Raw genomic sequence first — 19334 nt, forward strand, 5'->3', positions numbered from 1 at the left:
GCCAGGATGAGAGTAAAAAAATGGCACCTCATCAGATTACAATTTCACAACTTAGTTCTGAAGAGACAGCCTAGTTACTTGAAGCAGCAACAGCCCAGGGTGGGATGCTGCCTTAGAATACCAAAATGATCAAGTCAATCCCTAAAATGAAAAGCTACCTCTTTCATATGTGTTGCAAGAGGCATAAGATGGGCAGCAGTAGGTGAGAAAGAAGATAGTTCTCTCTTGACTGGTTTGGAAAAGCCGGATTTTCAGCAAATTGAATAAAAGAGCCAGGTAGGGGAAAAAAAAAGTCCTGTAAGACCCTGGCCTCCCTTTCCCCCAGTGTTTTAATTTTTTTATATAAGAGGGGCACATAACATATTTCTGTTATTTATCACACTTTAGTCATCCTAGAGGATAGGGCTTTTACAATGAACACCTGTTAAAACTCAACTCATGACCAGGCTCCGATGCTATGCCGGAGTGTTTAATTAAATATTACTCACTCAGGAAGCACCAAATGCCAATGCAACCAAAAGCTATATATTTATTTTAATTTTTTTTCAAGAGTGTGAGCTGAAGCTAGGCATCCAGCTTGTCATGGAAGTTTAGATCACCACCACACCACCATCAGCACTTAAAATTTCAAACTGGATTGTAGCACACTGTCACTGGCACACAAGCATAAAGGGGAGGGAGGAAACAACTCTGAGAAGCAAAATTTAGGCTGCTTTCTGGGGCTGTCAGGTTGCCTTGCAGGCACAAGGCAGCTGTGTTTCCACATAGTGCACCCAGAGCTCTGTCTCCCTTAGTAACCTGGAGGAAACTCTGAATTCTCTCCTCTACAGGCCAGGACTCTCTAGTGCCGTTTGCTGGTGAAACTCAGGTGACCTCGCTCTGGCCTGGACTCTCTCCGGGCCCCTTCAACAGCTGAACCTTTGGACGGGAAGAGGGCCTGGAGAAGAAACTCTCCCACCCCCTGGCTCAAGTTGCAGCTGACACCTCTCCGAAGGGAGAGTTGTAACAGCTTTACCCCCCTCTCCCCACCCATAGCACTTGTATGTGTGTATATATATAATACATATATATAATTCTATTTATACTGATGCCTGTTTACTTGTTTTGATGTCTGTCTTCCCCCTTCTAGACTGTAAGCCCGGTGTGGGCAGGGATTGTCTTTCTCTTTTTTGCTTAACTGTACTTTCCAAGCGCTTAGTACAGTGCTCTGCACACAGTAAGCACTCAAAAAATACGATTGAATGAGTCAGAGGACTTGGGTTCTAATCTTGACTCTGCCACTTGTCTGCTGTGGGACCTTGGGCAAGTCACTTCACTTCTCTGGGCCTCAGTTCCCTCATCTGTAAAACGGGGGTTAAGACTGTGAGCCCCACGTGGGACAATCTGATTACCTCGTAGCCACCCCAGCGGTTAGAACAGTACCTGTCTCATAGTAAGCGCTTAACAAATACCATCATTATTACTATTATTCATTCATTCAATCGTATTTATTGAGCGCTTACAGTGTGCAGAGGACTGTACTAAGCGCAATTCGGCAACAACATTGTCCTCCTCTCTGCTTTGCACTCAGATTTCCTCTAAAAGGCTGGTGGCTTTTGTTTTGCTTTAAAGGCAAAACAAAGCACAGCAGCAATAAGACTGCGAGCTACTTTGGACAGCCCGGGCTGGCAGGAGTGGAGGAGAGAGAGGAGAGGAGAAGAGAGGGGGGTCCGAGAGCTGAGAAAGTTTGGAGGAGGCGTCCGCTCCACTGACAACCCGCAGGAGCAACGCAGGAGGGAGAGGCGGTCACAGGCCGGGCGGGAAAAGCGAAACCAAAGTTTTTGATGAGAACGAGCCCCTCTCCGCCGAGCAGGAGAGAGGAAGGGGTCATGCCGCAGCGGGTCGCAGAAGGAGCCAGGACCTTGCAGCCCCTCGCCCACGAGGGGCTAGAGAGGCGAGCCTTCAGCTCTCCTTTTCACCCAAATCGGACCCTCCTCTCCTTTACACCCGACGGGGAGGGAGCTGGGGGAGACCCCCCTTTTGCACCCACCTCCGAGCCTTGACCTCCGAACCTTGACCCCTCCTTGCCCCCCACCCCTCGGGTGGAGAGATTCTGCACAGTAGCTGGAGCTTCAGGGTGCAAGAAGAGGGTCGGTGGAGACCCCCCCCCACCCCCAATCCTTCCACTTCCACGGGTGACAGCGATCAGAGGGGGCTTCCCCACGTCCCACAGCAGGAGGGACGCGGCCTTCCCGTGCCCACCCACCCCTCCCCCGGTGCACGGCGACCCCCGACCCCTCCTACTCCCTCTTGCCTACCGTTCAGGGGCGCAGCGCAGGACCATGGCTTCGCCCACCTCTCCCCGCTTGCCGTTGCTCTTTATCCCTCTGGCTCGCTGACTTTTTTTTGCTTAGCCGCGGCTTCTCGGGTCGCTTCTCGTAGTGCAAAAACGGGGGGAAAATGGAAAAAAAAAATCCTCCCTGTGGGCCCGGGCTGCTTCCACAGCAGCAGGGATCGCCCAGGACCTTCGCGTGGGTGCGCCGGCTTAATAAATGCTTCTACCCAAGTAAAATCAAAAATCGGCGGCGTTGATCCCTTCTACACAAATAAAATCTAAACCGGCGGCTTTAAATGGGGAGCGCCAAACGCACCCCCCAACATGCGAGGGCACAATAGTGCGAGCGGAGCGCGTGCTGCAGGACCGGCCGGGGAGGGAAAGGAGGCGGGATGGGGGGCCGCAAGACCAACCCCCGGCTCATGCGAGAGGAGGTAAGAGGCGAGCCCTCCCTCATCACGTGCTGCGAAGCGCTCTCAGCTGGGCCTCTGCACCTCCCAGCCGCTCCCTCCGCCCCTTCCTCCAGGCCTCCCCGCTCACCTCCCGAGAGGCGACCACATCGGTCCTAGGGGCGGTGGGACGAGCCGGCCGCTGTCAGCTGAGGCTGTGACGAGTCAGGCCTCCTTAGTTCGTTTGTTTATTCCCTCCCCTTCTTCGGGAGTCGGAGAGGGGTGCAGAGGGAGGGGTGTAGCTTTCCCGGTAAATGCCATGAGTCAGGCACTGGCCCCAAGGAATCATCCTCGAGGAAAGGGACGGACCGTTGCAGAAGAGTCTGGTTGCTGTAGATGGGGGGCTGAGGGTGGAGGAAGGGGACCTGGCAAATCCTAAACATGTTTTTGCAGCTAGACAGAAGAGGAATGCCTCCCCCCCCACCCCCACTCCCCTTATCCCGGGAGGGTTGGAAACGCTTTAGGAGGCAGAGCCTCAGGCACACAGAGGCTAAGTGAGGTCACAGAAAGAGACTTTCGGGCCTTTTCACCTGATGAAATCTCAGAACTTGGTGAAATCCTCCTTCCTAAACTGCAAAGTCATGGGGAAGGAATCGAGTGGCCTTTTTCTAGGGATGGGTCGGCCTTGAGGGGAAATTAATCAATTATATTTATTGAGTGCTTACTGTATGCGGTGCACTGTACTAGACGTTTGGGAGAGGGCACTATATCAGAGTTGGTAGACAGGGAAAAGGATGCTGATGAGGTCCCCCACCACAGGAACTTCTGTCTGGGGTTTAGGGGTTCTTCCAAGGCCCTTCCTCTCTCCCAACCCCCTCCATCCAACCTACATGTGGACTGTGCAGTCATTTTCAGGATACGAGCAGACACAGTAGAAGCTGCGAACCTGCATTTCAAGCAAGTTGAGATGGGAACCAAGACTCTTTTTATAGTTTTTGTTAAGTGCTTACTATGTGCCAGATGCTGTACTAAAGCGCAGGTGTAGATACAAGCTAATCATATTGGACACAGCCCCATCCCACATAGGGTTCACAATCTTAATCCCCATTTTAAAGATGATGGAACTCAGGCACAGAGAAGTTGAGAGACTTGGCCAAGGTCACAGAGCAGACAAGTGGCAGAGCAGGGATAAGAATCCTGGTAATAGTAGTAATGATAATTATGGTATTTGTTAGGCACTTACTATGTGGCAAGCACTGTTCTAAGCACTGGGATAGATGCAAAGTAATCAGGTTGAACACAGTCCCTGTCTCACACTGGGCTCACAGTCTCAATCCCCTTTATACAGATGAGGTAACTGAGGCACAGAGAAATGAAGTGACTTGCCCAAAGTCACACAGCAGAGAAGGGGCGGAGCCAGGAAGTACTTCTGACTCTCAGGCCTGAGCTCTATCCACTAGGCTATGCTGCTTCTCTGCCAAAGGATGGCCTCACCAGATCCACCTTGAACCAGATAATGCGTTTTGTGGCATTTGAGATTTGATGGACACAGTAGTCTTGGTGCCAGGGCAGTCGATCTGTGGTTACATCATCTACAAATTCCACACCACTAACACTGTATCACTCTGCAGCCGCCATGGACAATCTGGTGATAATTTCAATAACACAAGTCTGTTTACCCCAAATCACAGCCTGCTTCACAATTCGCCTTCACTTAATGTTTGAGCTACTGTATTGTCAACTGGTGTCTGGGAAATTTGGGGGTTGCCTTAGGACAACGAGGAGTGCTTTCATGTTCACTTTTATGTCTTCCTTGAAAGACACGATGACACCCCATCCTTCTCTCTGGTTTATTTACCAGGGGCTGGGCATAAACTGGGTCTTAGGCTCATTCAGCCTCGTGGCATTAGAGGTTCAGGGAGGTGAGTCGAGTTTGTCTTCCTGTGTCTTCTCTGAAAGACAAAATGGCACCCCATCCTTCTCTCTAGTTTATTTACCAGGGGCTGGGCATAAGCTCAGGCCTTAGGCTGGGTCGGCCCCATGGCATTAGAGGTTCAGGGAGGCGAGGCGAGTTTGTGCTATTTCCCAACACGTGGGCCAAGCAGTCTGCAGCCATTCTGCCTGGGGCTTGGAGGCTGTCAGCTCTCATAAGTGAAGACCAGTTGTGCCTCACCAGTGCTCTGAGGGGAGACTTCCCAATACAGAGCTGCCGTCTTCTGGAGGCTCTGTTTGTATTTCAAAAGAGGACACTACTCATCTGTAGGTGGAGGTGCTCGTCTTAGTGTGAGTTGCATAAAAAGGAAGATCTCGATGGATAAAAATTGCACAGTTTTGGGGGAAGTGATGGAGGAGAAGGTGAAGGAAAAGCGGAATGGGTAGAGATCCTGGCTTCGATCCAGTTGGGTAGTAGTGTTCTCCTGCTTACATGTTCTAGGTAAATTTCACTGGAGAATCTAAATGTTTTTCTCCTTTTCCTATCCTGAACTGTTTCATAGCAGATGCTGTTAAGCATGGAACTTCAGGACCTCCACATTTCATTGTTGATTCATGTGAGTGTTCTGTAGGTGAAACAAATATGCTAATCTGATACTATTTTTTGTTGTTGTTGTTGTTTTAATACCACTTGCTTTGTAAAGAGATTAGCACCTCTCCGATAAACACCACCCAGGAATTTCTAGGCAGGATTTAAGACTCTCCAGGTAACAATAAGTGGGTGAGTGGGAAGGCTCGAGTTAAGGAAGAGTGCTTCCTGCCCCTTGGCAATCTGCAGCACGCTTTTCATCTCTTGCGCCACTCGACTTGCTCCACCTTTTGGTCGGGCACATATTTTCGGATTCAGTAATGACCTTTTAAAAGTAATGACTGGAAGGATTAATCGAATCAGATAGCAAGCTTGCCTTGGGTGGCTTCCCAGGGGAAGCAGATGCGCACTGCATTTCAGAACCAGCTGTTTATTTTGCCTTAGTCAGAGCAATCATTAGAGCTGCCCTTAGGCAAATCACTTAATCGCTGTGGGCCTCAGTTTCCTCATCTATAAAATGGAGACAAGGTACCTGCTCTCCACTGCTTTTAGACTGTGAGCCTCATGTGGGTCAGGGACTGTCGGTTTATTATTTTGAATCTAGCTCCAAGTTTAGTACACGTTAAGCACTTGATACCATAAATAATTTTCATTCACCTCTCATCCTTCTACCTCGCCTAGCTGATCTCCCACTGTAACCCTCACGAAGGAGCACACTTTGCTCCTCTAACACCAACTCGCTGTACCTCAATCTCCTGTCTCTTTCACTATCAGGCCATTGCTCATATGTCTCTGCTAACTGGAACTCCCTTCCCCTTCAGACCACCATTCTTCCCATCTTCAAAGCCCTACTAAAATCACATCTCCTCCAAGAAGCATTCCCTGACTAACCTTGAATTTCCCCACCGTATCTGCCTTCCTTTCTCTGTGGCCTTTGCATTTGGCTACAGCCCCAGTAAGCACTTTGATACTCACCCTACCCCCAGCATTTATGTACAAGTCCTTAGACTCTGCTGTTTCCCCTCTCTGTAATTTATTTTAGTATCTGACACTCCCTCCCTCCCCACTAGATTGTAAGAGTCCTTCAGGGCAAAAATCTTGTCTACTATTGTGTTCTACCGGGAATCTCTTACAATGCTCTCAACACAGTAAGCAATCAATACCATTGATTGTTTGATCACTTGGCGTCACTAAAACATTGATGGGATTGGTCTCCTCTCTGCCTAGATAGAGAAAATCCTTAAGATGTAAATCTGAATGAGAAACCCTGACTCTGCCCTTCATTCAGACCAATGGGCCAGTTTACTTAAGGAGAGCTGGAATACAAATCTTCAAGGAAGAACACATATGCTGTTGCCCATCTTACTCCCATGGGACTAGGTTGCTTTGGAAACTCTACCCTGTAGTGCCTGGGGGTTATTTGACTCCCAAGCTGAATTTCAAGAGGCTGATTCATTCATCAGAATTGCAGTTTACCTGTGTCACCCTTGAAACTCTGTAGGTGAAAGGATTTCTTGAGGAGGAGAGAGAAGGGAGAGCATTCAAGGGTGGCGAAAGAACAAAGTGGTTTATTGCTGAGCATTTTCAAACTGTTCTCTGGGAGCAATAATAACAATAACAACTGTTGTATTTGTTAAGCACTTACTATGCTCCAGGCACTGGAGTAAGCGGCGGCCGGGGTGGATACAAACAAATCGGGTTGGACACAGTCCTTGTCCCAGGTGGGGCTCACAGTCTCAATCCTCATTTTACAGGTAGATAACTGAGGCTCGGAGAAGTGGAGTGACTTGCCCAAGGTCACATAGCAGACAAGTAGTGGAGCCGGGATTAGAACTCATGACCCTCTACACCCTTTAGACTGTAAGCTTGCTGTGGGCAGGAAATGTGACTCTCTATTGTTGAAATGTACTGTTCCAAGTGCTTAGTTCAGTGCTCTGCACAGGGTAAGCACTTAATAAATACGATTGAATGAATGAATGAACGACCCACTCCATTCACATTCATCTACAGAATGTCTGTCTGTCATTAGTTCCAACGTAAACCTGAAGTAGGATTAGAGTGTATTCCATATGATCAAGAGGAAGGGGGGACCAAAGTGAAAGCAGAAACAGTAGAGATGGGCTCACACACCTTATATTCTGATCCACTGCTACTGATTGTCAGTGTCAATTCTGTATGAGCAGGGAAAGTGTCTTGCGCTTCTTTTATATTTTCTTAAATGCATCTTACTCAGGAGGAGCTCATAGTAAATACCTTTACCATTAGTACCACTTCCCAATCTGCATTCTGAGAGAAGAAGTAGGAACTGGGGTAAAGTTCAGAGAAGCAGTGTGGTTTAGTGGAAAGAGCTTGGGAGTCAGAGGTCATGAGTTCTAATCCCGGCTCCACCACTTGTCAGCTGTGTGACTTCTGGCAAGTCACTTCATTTCTCTGTGCCTCAGTTACCTCATCTGCAAAATGGGGATTAAGACTGTGGGCTCCAGGTGGGACAACCTGTTAACCTTGTATCTATCCCAGGGCATAGAACAGTGCTTGACACATAGTAAGCGCTTAACAAATACCATCATTATTATTAAAGGTTGGGTGTTTTGTCCCATAGCAGGGGTTGTGTTGAAATAGAGGGTTTAGCAATGCCTCTGCTAGAAGCGTAGAGTACTGGAAGCATACAAATGTCAAGAAAAATGTGTTAGTTTTGACCTGTCCCTCCCACAGATATATGGAAACTGGTGGAGAAGAGTCTGTGGAAATTGGAAAAGCAGACACCTTTCTCTCTTGATATGCAGATGACTAGACAACGGATCTCCAGGCTCAGCGAGAATGCAAAAGAGGAAGATAACCCCACCCCAGATAAAGCAATTTTTTTTAGTAAGGCAAGCTTCAGCTATTTGCCAGAGCAAGAGTAGCATAATGGTGTGGCAGTTTGCAAAGGAGGACCAAGGTATCCCGGTACCAGAGTTATTGACCCAGCTCCAGTCTCAGGACATGACCCTGGACCAATAGTCACTTAGTTTCTCAGTGTCTTCAAGGGCTCATCCTGCAAAATGGACTCTAAAGGAGCTTGTGATACTGAGCTGTTAAAGGGTGAAGCGGGGAATTGATGGATGCTTTAAGTGTGATCTCGGAAAACCTTTGGCTGATCCTACCAGTGGAATTTAGAAAGAGGAGTCCAGAATTAGATTTTCTTCCTCCCTTTCTTCATGGCTTGCACATTTCCCCTCCCTAATTACATCTACACTGTTGATGCAACACAGTCTGGAGCTGGATGACCAAGAAAGCCCAGTTGCTTCCTCCCAAGACAGCAGAAAAGTCTCCTGAGTCCTCTCTCTCTCTCAGCAGTAACTCATTCTGCCTATCCCTTCCTAGCTTGAAGTCTGAAATGGTTCTGCTGCCCACTGACTTTATTAATATTAATAATAAAAAAGTGATATTAAGCATGTACTATATTTCAAGCACTGGACTAAGTGCTAGGGTAGATTTCACATAACCAGATTAGACACAGTCCCTGTTCCACATGGAGCTCACTGTTTAAATAGGAGGGAGATCACGTATTGAATCCCTATTTTATTCATTCATTCATTCAACCATATTTATTAAACACTTAGTGTGTGCAGAGCACTGTACTAAAAGCTTGGGAAAGAACAATACAGCGATAGACAGTGACAATCCCTGCCCAAAATGAGCTCACAGCCAGATGAGGAAACTGAGGCATAGGGAAGTTAAGTGACTTTCCCAAGATCACACAACAGACAAGTAGCCGAGCTGGGATTAGAACCTTTGTCCTCTGATCCCCAGACCCATTCTCTTTCCACTAGGCTATATGGCTTCCCTACTTTTCCATGGATTTCCCAGCCCCAGTGAGCCAGACCATCCAGACCACAAGGCCCCACCCAAGTTGGGAAATCGAGGGATATGCTATTTCCAGGGTAGGCCAGAAGCTGATCTCATCAAAGTAGAAGTCCCAGAGCAGGGTCTACTCTAGAGTCCCTCCGGCTAGTGGGTCTGCTTCCAGGGAGACACCCATTCCCGCCTTTAGTCAAATGACCCACATAAAAGCCAGGCCCCTGGTGGGTCTTGTGTCTTTAATGGACAGAACCAAAAGAGGCCAGGACTAGTGGCTGCCCACCCTCACACAGACATGCAACCCTTTGGGGAATAGCCACCCAATCAATCCATCAACCAATCAGTGCTATTTATTAAGTGCTTACTGTATGCAGAACACAGTACTAAAGGTTTGGAAAAATACCATACAGTAGGTAGACTTGACCCCTGTTCATTTGTATTGATGGCTGTCTCCCCCACTCAAGACTGTGAACTCATTGTGGGCAAGGATTGTCACTGTTTATTATTGTATTGTACTTTCCCAGGTGCTTACTACAATGCCCTACACACAGTAAGTATTCAATAAATACCACTGAATGAAAGGAGTTTACAGGTGGAGATTGAGAAGCAGCATGGCTCAGTGGAAAGAGCACGGGCTTTGGAGTCAGAGGTCATGGGTTCGAATCCCAGCTCGGCCACTTGTCAGCTGTGTGACTTTGGGCAAGTCACTTAACTTCTCAGTGCCTCAGTTACCTTATCTGTAAAATGGGGATGAAGACTGTGAGCCCCACGTGGGACAACCTGATTCCCCTGTGTCTACCCCAGCGCTTAGAACAGTACTCGGCACATAGTAAGCGCTTAACAAATATCAACATTATTACAATCTTCCTGGGGGCGAGATTCTTGATTTCTTCTGGCCTGCTTCTGTACTTGTCAACTGTACTTTTCTGTTCATTTCTGAGAAAAGGTAAAGTCGCTGAGGTGGGCAAAGCAGGGCCCTGGGGCAATTTTAGGACTCAGTAATAATAATGTTGGTATTTGTTAAGCACTTCTATGTGCAGAGCACTGTTCTAAGTGCTGGGGTAGATACAGGGTAATCAGGTTGTCCCACATGAGGCTCACAGCTAATCCCCATTTTACAGATGAGGTAACTGAGGTACTGAGAAGTTAAGTGACTTGCCCACAATTACACAGTTGACAAGTGGCAGAGCTGGAATTCAAACCCATGACCTCTGACTCCCAAGCCCGTGCTCTTTCCACTGAGCCACGGGACTCAAGTAAGGGCAGCTGCCTGAAACCAGACAGGCCTAAGATGGACTCATTCCTTCAGTCGTATTTATTGAGCACTTACTGAGCGCAGCGCATTGTACTAAGCACTTGGAATGTACAGTTCGGCAACAGAGTTAATCCCTGCCCAACACTGGGTTCGCAGTCTAAAAGGGAGAGACAGCCTGCAAAACAGAACAAGTAGACAGGCATCAAAACCATCAAAATAGATAAATAGAAACATAGATATATACACGATTAATAAAATAGAGTAATAATAATATATACAAATATACAGAAGTGCTGTGAGGTAAAGGGGATAGAGTAGAGGGAGGAGTAGGAGCAATGAGGAGGGGAGGAGGGACAGAGGGAAAGGGAGGGCTCAGTCTGGGAAGGCCTCAGGGAGGAGGTGAGCTCTCAGTAGGGCTTTGAAGAGGGGAAGAGAGTTAGTTTGGCGGAGGTGAGAGGTGAGGAGGGAGGGCATTCCAGGACAGCGGGAGGACGTGGCCCAGGGCTTGACGGCAGGACAGGCGAGAACAAGGCACAGTGAGGAGAATAGTGGCAGAGGAGCGCAGTGTACGAGGTGGGCTGTAGAAGGAGAGAAGGGAGGTGAGGTAGGAGGGGGCAAGGTGTTGGAGAGCTCTGAAGCCAAGATGGATGTCTGTTAGCGCTAGTCCCAGTTCCGTCTGGTTAAATTATCAGACGATTAATCATTCCCTTTGAGTTTCCTCTGGCAGCCTTGGCCTATTTGCCCTTTAGTTTTTGTTGTGCCAAGGACTCCCACAGTTCTTCCTGCCAGAGGAAGCCCTGTTTTTGGTTTAGCATTCTGGGGGCCTGAGTTGCCCAGTGAAGAATCTATTCACCATCTCTGCCTCTGACTCTCCTTCCCTCACCTGCTCCATCTCTGGCTCCCAGGGCTTGCGTCCTGAGTAAGGTGAAAGAGCAGGACAGCTTGCGTCTCTGCCCTGTGCATTAGTAGAGGTAAATACATCGACTAGAAGCAGCATGGCCTAGTGGACAGAGCACGGGCCTGGCAGTCAGAGGTCTTGAATTCTAATCCCAGCTCTGCCACATGCCTGTTGAGTGACCTTGGGCAAATCACTTAACTTCTCAGTGCCTCAGTTACCTCATCTGTTAAATGGGGATTAAGACTGTGAGCCCCCTTTGGGACAGGGACTGTGTCCAACCTGATTACCTTACATCTACCTCAGTGCTTAGAACAGTGCTTGGCCCAAAGTAAGTGCTTAACAAGTACCATAATTATTATTATTACTGTCCACTAATGATAAATCCAAGGATGATTAAAGGGCAGCATGAAGGGTGCTACTGTGGGAGAAGCCTCACTCTGAACCAAGTGTTCTGGAAATTAGATAGTTTACTTCGAAAGATGGGAAGGGAAGAGGCAGAGAGTCCAGTTATGTTTGCATTCCATTAAATCCAGAAATCAAGAAAATCCCCTTTGCCAAGCCTTGGGTTTCCTTTGTTTGGGAGAAATAAGGGTACCTCTGCTTGTCTGCAGGCACTTTTAGGGCTGATGTGACATCTGGTTTTAAGTAAAGCAGCATGGCCCAGTGGAAAGACCTTGGGTTTGGGAGTCAGAGGACCTGGGTTTTAATCCCAGCTCTGCCTCTTGTCTGCTGTGTGACCTTGAAGAAGTCCCTTAACTTCTCTATGCTTCAATTCCCTCATCTGCAAAACAGGGGTTCAGTAGCTGTTCTCCCTCCTACTTGAGAATATGAGCCCCACGTGGGACCTGTTTATCTCATATCTACCCCAGCACTTAGTACAGTGCTTGGCACATATTAAGCTCTTAACAAATACCACAATTATTGTTATCATTAAGTGATATCCAGCTAATCAACAGGGTTGCCTGAAATATCAGGAGTAACTGTCTCAGAGTCAGCCAGACACCTGGTAGCAATTCAGACCTCTCACCAGAGTGTCTTTTGTCCAGAAACAGCTTGTTCTGACCACTAGATCACCCAACCAATTGACCATTTTCTGGCCGACAAAGTGTTGGGTTTGGCTTGGGCTGGCAGATCAATTCCTCAAGTCAGGGCTTTCCTTTGTTTTTAAGCTGCCTATCCAGTCTAGAAACCCTGAGAGTCTTGTCCATTAAATTTGTCTCTTGTTTGTATTTGTTGGGTGTTCCCTACCACTATTAGAAGCAGCTTGACCTAATGGATCGAGCACAGGCCTGGGGGTCAGAAGGACCTGGGTTCTAACTCTGGCTCCATCACTTGTCTCTTGTGAGACCTTGGACAAGTCACTTAAATTCTCTGTGCCTCATTACCTCATCTGCAAAATGGGGATTAAGATTGTGAGTCCTGTGTGGGACATGGATCGTCTTCAACTTTGATTATCTAGTATCCACCCCAGCATTTAGTACAGTGCTTGGCATCTAGTAAACATTTAACAAATACCATTTTATTTTAAAAAGCGTGATCAGGGTAAATGTCCACACTGAGAACATGGTTATAGCTCAGACCAAGTTATTGCTCATTCCGGGTTCCGTTAAATTGTGAAATTGCTACTGAACTTGTTAAGGGTAGTTCTCTGCAGTCCTTACACAGGATTTGGCATTTTGTAATAATGATAACTGTGCTATTTATTAAGCTCTTATTTTGTTCCAAGCACTGTACTAAGCCCTGGGATAGATGGAAGATAATCAGGTTGGACACAGTCCCTGTCTCACATTCATGCATTCAATTCATTTATTCAATCATATTTACTGAGTGCTTACTGTGTGCAGAGCACTGTACTAAGCACTTGGAATGTACAATTTGGCAACAGATAGAGATAATCCCTGCCCAACAACAGGCTCACAATCTAAAAGGGGTAGACAGACAGCAAAACAAAACAAGTAGTCAGGTATCAATACCATCAAAATAGATAAATAGAATCATATATATATATATATGTATACATCATTAATAAAATAGAGAAATAAATAATATATACAAATATACACAAGAGCTTTGGGGAGGGGAAAGGGGTAGAGCAGAGGGAGGGAGTAGTAGGAATGGGGAGGGGAGGAGGGGCAGAGGAAAAGGGAGGGCTCAATCTGGGCTCACAGACTAACTAGAAGGGAGAACAGAAATCGAATCCCCATTTTACATTTCAGGATACTGAGGCATGGAGAAATTAAGTGACTTGCCCAAGGTCACACAGCAGGCAAGTGGTAAGGTGGGATTTCAGACCCATGTCTTTTGATTCCCAGGCCTGTGCTCTTTTCACTAGGTCATGCTAATTTCTCCTACTCGCTCTCCCCTCTGCAAGGTCTACGTACTTGGCTGTGTACCCCATGAGCACATGACACTCACTTGAGCACCACAGCACTAATGTTCATACCCTTATACTCCACTATTTCCCCTACTCATCATATATCTTAATGTGTCTGCCTCCCCTTGTGGACTGTAAACTCTGTGTGGGTAGGAAGCACAGCTACCAACTCTATTGTGGTGTACTTTCCCGAGAGCTTAATACAGTGCTCTGCACACAGTAAGCACTCAAATGTCATTGTTCATTTTCTAAAAGCTTTAGAGTCATTGATTAGGAGCTGGCCCTCTGCCACAAGTGGCCTGGTACACTCCACTCTGTCATAATACCATGTGTTTTGGCTAGAACGTTGGGAGGGAATTAGGGTATGTCTGCTTGACAATGTGAGCCTGTTTGGATACAGCAAGGCCTGGGATGGGCCCAAGGGGTGGGGGTTTATGAGCATGTAAGCACGTGTGTGTGTGTGTATGCGCGCGTGGTCTCGAACATACACATGCCTGAGATTTTCTCCATGCAGAGTTGTGCAAGTACATAGCCCCTCTGTGATAGAACGAGATGTCTCTCCATTTTAATCAAGAGGAAACAGTCCCTGAGAAAGGAAGTGACAGTAATCTAACCAAACAGACCCACCAATTCAGTGTCCAGCCTCAGCCAATTCCAACAGACCACGCCCGCGGTCCTTTCAAGGGTTGGGTAAATTCTTCCTACTAAGTCAAGCTAGAGAAGAGGAGGGTGGCACAGGAGGCAGGGCCCGGGGAGTTGAGTCCAAGATAGGATATAAAGTTCTAACTGTGGCTGTGTCTTCAGTTCTTTGCGGGTGACCTTATGCTGCTCTTTCCCCCTGGCCTCAGCTTCCTTATCTGTGAATGCAGTGTGGCCTAGTGGAAAAAGCACAGGCCTGGAAGTCAGAGACCTGGGTTCTAATCCCATTTCTGCCACTTGCTTGCTGTGTGACCTTGGGCAATTCACTTAACTTCTCTGTGCCTCAGTTTCCTCAACTGTAAAATGAGGATGCAATACCTGTTCTACTTAGATTGTGAGTCCCATGTGGGACAGGGACTCTGTCTGACCTGATTAAGCTGTATCTACACCAGCGCTTAGAATAGTGCTTGACCCATATTAAATGCTTAGTAAATAACATAAAAAACGGGGTCCTGAAACCAAATCTAACCCAAAGGTGTGCAATGAAGGAGAAACTATTAGACCACTGCTCTTCCAATCTTCATAAGCCCCTTAAAATCCCACCTCCAGTAGGCTCTTGCCAATCAATTCAGAATATCTCAGGCACTTTAACCCCATAGACATCCTTAGGTCTTAAGGATTTTAATTATTCCCTCAGCACCAATATACATATGTATATTTAGTTATATAGTCAATTACTTATTCAGCTCTTTCATCCTAATATTACTGTTCTAGCTTTGTTTTCCCTCCTGCTCCCATTATTTGTAAACAATTTCTGACTTCCCCGTTAGATTGTAAACTTCTTAAGGCAGGAATCCTGTGTCTTGTTTGTGTTGTACTTGGCCAAGTGCTTAGTACCTGACTTCATACTCAGTAGATGCTCAATAAATGACACTGATTGATAATTACTGGCTAAAAAGTACTGTGCATATGCAAATGTAATACAATCATCATGGACAATCTAGTGTCTGCTCCCTTCGTGTTCAAGGCTGGGTGGGAAAAGAACACAAAAGAGGCAACATCAAACATTCCTAGCAGTCTCTGGGAGGGCCTTGGTCCAAAACTGAAAAGCACCTGAATAAATCCCTCACCAAGTCAAAACATAGAGACGCGTAGGTGGTTTGTTTACAGACAGCGTGCAGAGCACGTCAAAATGCTTCTACCGAGGAATACAGTCCCGAAGAGCATCTGCTATTCAGAGATAACCATGTCTGGGAATGAACACATGCCCACACAAACCCGCACACCCACAAACACATGCATGCCGACACAAAATCCACCTCCATGCATTGTCCTTTAGAGACCTCATAGCTTCTCTCTTCAGGGCTCCCCAAATACCACGGTGCCTCTGCCAGGCATTATTCCCATGTTGCAGATGGAGAAACTGAGGCACTGAGAAATTAAATACCTCGTCCCAGGTCCCCCTTGTGGATCTCTGAAGTGTGATGCCTGCAGTCCTGTTCAAGACCCAGGAAACCCTAACCCCACAGCCGGTCAAAAACAATTCCATGAATCCAAGTGGGTCTAAACGGTGCTCACGATACCGCCCGTTTTAAGGAGTTTGAGAAAAATTTGACGGGTGCAATCTTATCCAGTTCAGTGTTTCACTGAGCTGCTACAGATAGGGTTCTTCGTGCTGAGACTGAATCCTGCTGTGGAGGGCTACCAAACTGATAGCAGTTCCCCAGGAATGCTGGCACTGTTCCCACCAGCTGCCCGGACTTGGGGCACTGCTCCGCAGGCCCCCGATATGGCCTCTGGGCTTAGAGGGGCTATCTGAGGCTGAGTGGATGGTTAGGTCAGAGGAAGTGCTGACCTCAGGTTTCCCTGGATGGGCTTAGAGGCAGGACTAGTGGGACATTCTGTTGATTCTGTCTGCAGAAGGGAATTCCTGCTCGAGTTATGTTGGTGTTTGATGTGTTGATTTGGGCAAAAAAGCAGAATTTCTTACAGGAAAATGACTTTCAGAGATGATGGCAGCCCCACCCAATTCTGTCACCTCTCTGTCCACTGGTCTGAGGCATGGAACTCAGTGGAAGGAGCTGGGGTGGAGGGAGGCGGGGTACTGAATATATGAATACCAGACATGAAGTCCTCTTGATAGTAGGCACTTTGTGGGCAGGGAATATATCTACCAACTCTGTGGTAGTTTACTCTCCTAAGTGTTTAGCACAGTGCTCTGCACACAGTAAGCACTCAATAAATACCCTTGACTAATTAAAGGTATCGTGTGCTGATCTATACTGGACAGGGCATAGACCACCTGAAAACCAAACAGTCTGTTGTGAAACCTGATGAATGTCACTCTAGCAGGGAGTGGGGAAATGCAGGTTCTGGGAAAACACTAATGCCAATCTTGGATATCCCTGTATCCTTGCTGGGCCTACTCTCAGTCAATCAATAGTATTTACTGAGCACTTGTTCTGTGCCGAGGATTGTACTAAGCATTGGGAAGAGTACAATAGAATTATTAGACACAGTCCCTATCCTTGAGGAGCTTAAAATTTACAAACGAGGAGCAGTGTGATCTAGTGGAAAGAGCATGGACCTGGGGGTTGGAGGAGTTGGGTTCTGATCCCAGCTCCTCCACTTGCCTGCTGGGTGACCCTGGGCAAATCATTTCACTTCTCTCTGCCTCAGTTTCCTCATCTGTAAAATGGGGATTCAATATCTGTTCTCCCTCCTACTTAGCCTGTGAGCCCCAGGTGGGAAAGGAACTGTGCCTGATTCAATTAATTTGTACCTACCGCAATGCTTAGAACAGTGCTTGACACATAGTAAGTGCTTAATAAGTACTGTAAAATGGGAATAACAGCAATAATGGTGAAATCCGAGTAGTCCCAGAACAGCTTGGTGGGTCTGACTCCAACCCCTTGGGATTAGATTGGGGCTGTGTCAGACCTACTGGTGTGGACTCGGATATAAGATTTTTCAACTTAGTAGGATTTTAGCGCTTACCCGAAAGGTAAGGGTAGTCTCATCTAAAGGTTCCAGCTCAGTTGAAGGACATAATTTGACAGAGATGATCAAAATTCATCCCTAGTAGCTTCCTCCCTCCCCAGCAAGGCCCCGTGCCGGAATATCCTGGACTCCTTCCGTCAGCTCACTACAAATGGATGAGGACTCAATCTCCTGCCATAGGTGGATGGGCTTCTTTCCCTTCCCTATATTAGGATTTTATTAAAATACCCTCATGCACAAAACACATTAAATCATAATATTTGTGCAAAAAAAAATCAAACCAGACCCAAGAATGGGGATGCTGTGATGGTCTTGGAATTTTAAAGCCTCGAAGAGTAATTTTAGCAGTTTACTGACGAGAAGCCAAGGAAAGCATTAAAATAGATGTTTGTTTTTGAAGATTTAAGATGCTGCCAGGGTGATTCCACCCCATTTCACTGTTTTTCTGAAACTTTGCCCCCAAGGCTGCTGGCCCAGCACCCACAGTGCTGTGGGAGTGGCTTTCCCCTTTTGGATTTTGGCTTTGAGAACGCTAGACTGTCCCACCAGAGCTTATAGTCCCACTAAACTGTAAATTCCTTGAGGGAAGGGATCGTCTCAACCAACTCCATTGTATCGTACTCTCCCAAGTGTTTGGTACAGTGCTCGGCACACAGTAAATGCTTAATAAATACTTCTGAATGCCCCCCTTTTCCTCTGCTCCCTCTCCCTTCCCATTGCCCCTTCCATTTGCTGTACCCCCCCCAGCCCCACAGCACTTGTGTATATATGTATGCATTTATAATTATAATTCTATGTATTTTTATTAATGATGTGTATATATCTATAATTCTATTTATTTATAATGATGCTACTGATGCCTGTTTACTTGTTTTGATGTCTGTCTCCCCCCATTTAGACTGTGAGCCTGCTGTGGACAGAGATTGTCTCTGTTGCGGAATTGTACTTCCCAAGCACTTAGTACAGTGCTCGGCACACAATAAGCACTCAATAAATACCATTGATTGATTGAATGAATGAATGAATAAATGAATGACCTGGGCCTGAAACCTGTCCCCTACTTAGTTTAGGCTGGACCTGAGTGACTTTTAAAATAACTTTTTACTTCTGCAATCATATTTGGGTTGAGTCTGATAGAAAGACATCTTTTCCCACACAGGGGCTAATTCATTCAGTCGTATTTATTGACCACTTATTGTGAGCCAGCACTATATTAAATGCTTGGGAAAGTACAATACAACAGTGAACAGTGACATTTCCTGCCCACAGTGTGCTCACAGTGGTGCGTTCCCCAAAATCAACCCCTTTATGTTGTAAGCTCTTTATGGGCAGCGTACAAGTCTGCCAACTCTTTGTACTCTCTCAGCTCTTAGTACAGTGCTCAATAAATGCCATCGATAGATCTGTTGATCGATATATCGATCGTGTCTTTGGAGTAAAGGCTAATGCATATGTGGAGTAGGTCTGAATGCTGCAAATCTGCTACTGTGGACTGTATTGCCCCATTTGCTTACCCTGTCTCATTCACCCCCACCCCTCCTCCCTCTGCTCCATTTACCTCACTCAGTAAACCATTTCTCGGCTTCCTTGGCTACTTCTCTCTTTTGATTATCCCCAGGCAGCACTAGCTTTATCCCTCTCCTTTCCTTGGGAATCTCCAAAGGGAAGGAAAGCTAAATAGATAGATCTCTTCTCTCCCCCAACAAATGCACAGCCTTCAAAGGAAATGAAGAAGAGGAGCATATATCAGCCCAGTCATAAAAGCTGAATGACCCAATAAGGTGTGTCTTTGTCTGCTTCTAATGGTCACCGACCCCACACGAGGGCTCTTCTCCCTTCTGCAGAGTGTTTTACAGAATGTCCAGTGTGCTGAGCTCCTCTGCCATGGAGAAGTTCAAGGTTAGGTCCCGCCTCCTCCTGACATGCCCTGTATCTCTCTTAACAGTTTACTCCCTCTCCCAGTGTGACCAGTTCCAAGGATCAACCACCTGGGGGAATACATGGGGGAGGAAGTGTTGGAGCTGAGCTGTAGCCAGAGGAGTGTCTGAACTGATTCTTGGGGAGTGAGAGGGTTTCTCATGGCTTGGAAAGGGTCACTAAAACT

General features: G+C 46.8%; 1 protein-coding gene across 2 annotated transcripts in view; it reads right to left on the reverse strand.

The window, feature by feature from the left end:
• The window catches only part of SPSB1 (splA/ryanodine receptor domain and SOCS box containing 1), a 104157-nt gene extending 101322 nt beyond the window's left edge, over positions 1-2835 (reverse strand). For both annotated transcript variants that reach the window (XM_029066513.2, XM_029066514.2), the window contains exon 1: positions 2298-2835. The gene's annotated coding sequence lies outside the window, so the exon portion shown is untranslated. The remainder of the gene's footprint in view (positions 1-2297) is intronic.
• Between the last annotated feature and the right edge of the window lie 16499 nt (positions 2836-19334).

The sequence above is a fragment of the Ornithorhynchus anatinus genome, chromosome 5 (genome assembly GCF_004115215.2).
Source record: "Ornithorhynchus anatinus isolate Pmale09 chromosome 5, mOrnAna1.pri.v4, whole genome shotgun sequence".
In the NCBI taxonomy this organism is placed as follows: Eukaryota; Metazoa; Chordata; class Mammalia; order Monotremata; family Ornithorhynchidae; genus Ornithorhynchus; species Ornithorhynchus anatinus.